The 3,133-nt window shown below is 34.3% G+C and overlaps 1 pseudogene; it reads right to left on the reverse strand.

Annotated features, from left to right (window-relative positions):
* Nucleotides 1–582: 582 nt before the first annotated feature.
* LOC102822493 lies at nucleotides 583–1,373 on the reverse strand (annotated as a pseudogene).
* Between the last annotated feature and the right edge of the window lie 1,760 nt (nucleotides 1,374–3,133).

Consider the following 3,133-nt stretch of genomic DNA (forward strand, 5'->3'; position numbering starts at 1 on the left):
TATTCTAACTCTTTTTTTATCATCAATTTCACAGTACATTATTTTATGAACTTTTGAACAGCTATGTATATATATCACAAGTCTTGGTTAATTATCACAAAGAAGACATGCTATGCAAAAAGTAGCAGGAGTAAAAAGTAGAACTTTGTGTCACATCTCAATTATTCTTCTCTCAGAGTATTTCTAACATCATCTTTGTTTCCTAAAGCTGTTGTAACAGAAGTACCACAAATGCATAGCTTTCAACACAGAACTTTATTTTCTTACAGTCCAGGTGCCTAGCCGTCAGAAATATGGGTATTAACTAATGGGTGAGACTCTGTCTGTTGGGGCTGTTAGGAAAGATCCTTGTTTTCTTTGTAGTTCTTTTTTTTTTTTTTTTAATTGATGAATTAAAACTTTATTTTTTACACTTAGAGGCTGATGAAAAACTGTAACTTATTAAAAACAATGACATCTCAATTATTTACTCATTAAATATGAATTAAGTTTTATAAGACACAACTTGAAAACACTTAGCATACATGTTTAAGTACAATGGATTCAAGACCAATAATACAAGTTACATGTATCAAGTCTAGATTACAAAGTATCACAGTCATCAGCATCAGCAGCATCATCGTCATCTCCTCATTTGCTTTTCAATGCATTTGATGGTTCACTGACAGGATTTTGTGATGATACCAAATTAGTGGCAATAAGAGTATTTTTGGACCCAATTAATAATGGATTAATCAGAACATTCTAAACTGTTGATGTTGCTTGAGTTGATGTTTTTATAGCAGGCAACTGAGAAGTGGACATCTGTACTGTAAACCTTTGCCCTGTAATGACACTGGAGTCCCTACTTTAGTTGAAACTGACATGGTTTGTGGGGTTGGTGTGCTTAGTGTGCGAGTACTATGTCTGCTAGTAACAGAGCCAACACCTAACGATGGAACTGTCGTTCTTCTTACAGAAGCAGATGTCATTTTCTTTAAGGATTTAAGTCTATAATTTGGAGTAGTTAATCAATACCTGTCAGGTGGCAATCTAGGGCGAGAATATGGCTTGATCAATGGCAAAGAGGTCTGATTTCTTTGCCTTGCAATATCTAACAAGAAACCTCTGGGAGGAGGAGAGGCAAAAGACAAGTCAGCATAACATTAGATTGCCAATCACACATCATATGCATCAACAGTTGCTTTCTTAGCATGGCTTGAAAAAATTTTTGCATCATCTAGAATTGAAGTAGTGTTTCAGAAGGAAAGCTCCAACATCTGATTTATAACTCTTGGCTCATAGTCTGTAATCTCCATATCCTTCAGGATTTGTGCCATAATATGTGCATCTTTCAGTGTGCTCTTGGGAGAAATTATCCTGCCAAACTCCATGATACCGGGTGATCAGACTTCTTCAGCTAAATCATCCACATTAATGTACTTCAGTTCTGATCTTGATGCAAGTTCTTTGCCTAGTGTGGTTTTTCCAACCCTTGGTGTACCTCTCCCACACCACCAAGGTGGTTCTGTAGCTCCAAATTTTATCAGTTGTTTGGAGATATTCACATGCATCTATATTCCCTGTTTGTACTTACTTGTTTCTTTTTAATGTGGCTTCTTATAATTTAGAAAATATTAGGTTTAGTACATATCAGTATGGCCATATGTAAATATTAAAACAAAATTCTATTCCAATACAGTATTGCATCCCGGGTATAGCAGTTAGCATTCCAAAACGTGTTCTGTGAATCATAATTCAATTCACAACAGAAACAGTATGTTGTTATTCTTTTTGTTTGTTTAACTATATAGATGGAAACATGGGGAATGTTTTCTTTTGTTTTTGAGACTTTTTATTCTTTTGTTCATGAGAGTCAACAATGTTATCACATGCTTACATTTTCATTAAATTATACCATTATGTTGTGTGTGGATATCACAATTATTTATATACTCTGCACTTGCTGCATATATGCACTGTTTTTTTATTATCAGGCTATTATGAATGATTGTGCTTATTATAAGCATTTATGTACATATGATGCAGTCAAGTTTTCTTTTCTGTTTGATAAATAAACATGGAATTTCTGGGTCAAAAATATAAATATCTTCAGCTTAAAAAGGAGTCAAATAATTTCTTTCAAGGGATTGCAACAATTTAGAACTATCTAAATAATAGATGTTGTTGCTGTTGATAAGTGCCATCAAGTTGATTCTGACTTATATGAATATTTACCTACAAAGTGATCAAAGTATTATTGGTCTATTTGAAATTTCTATGATTTTTATATATGTTCTTTGCTGTTGTCAAGTGGTGTTGAGTCATTCAGATGCATAGCAACCCTGTATAGGATTTCCAAGGAGTGGCTGGTAAGTTTGAACATTGTGGTTCAAAGCGACCTTGCAGTTCAGTGCATTAACTCAAAGTAGAGTTGACCTTAAATATGTGGCTAGATCAAAGTTTTTACTTAAAGATGAGGTACAACTCAAAATGACAAAATGAGAATAAACAACTATAAATATCCATTAATAGATAGTAGTATGTATGAATTAGGAAACTAAGAAAACTGGAAGTTGTCAAAAGTGAAATGGAACACAAAAAGATGGATATTCTACGAAATAGTGAGCTGAAATGTATAATCATATGATTTACAATGCCGGGAACAACCAATCAAAGAGAATGGCATTGCGTTCATCTTCAAAAAGAACATTTTAATACCTTTCTCTCTATGATAGAATAATAATCATAAACCTACAAGTTGTGGCACTGGACTATGAAGTCAGTATCTCCAATCAACTCACCAGAAATCATATATAGAGCCATTATGAGTCTAAATGAATCATTGACACTTAACAACAAGGAAAAGCAGTCAATGCCACTATTATTCAAATTTATCATCAGTGAGGCGGCACAAGAGGCACTCACTCATCTCTGCCAAGAAATTTGGAAGACAACTGTCTGGCCGACTGATTGGAAGAGATCAATGTTTGTGCCCATTCCAAAGAGAGGTGACCCAACAGAATGCGGAAATCATCGGACAATCTCTTTGATATTTCAAGTGAATAAAATTTTGCTAAAGGTAATACAGAAACGGCTACAATCATACATTGACAGAGAACTTCCAGAGGTTCAAGCTGGATTCAGAAGAGGC

This window comes from Chrysochloris asiatica, unplaced genomic scaffold (genome assembly GCF_000296735.1).
Source record: "Chrysochloris asiatica unplaced genomic scaffold, ChrAsi1.0 scaffold00153, whole genome shotgun sequence".
Taxonomy (NCBI): Eukaryota; Metazoa; Chordata; class Mammalia; order Afrosoricida; family Chrysochloridae; genus Chrysochloris; species Chrysochloris asiatica.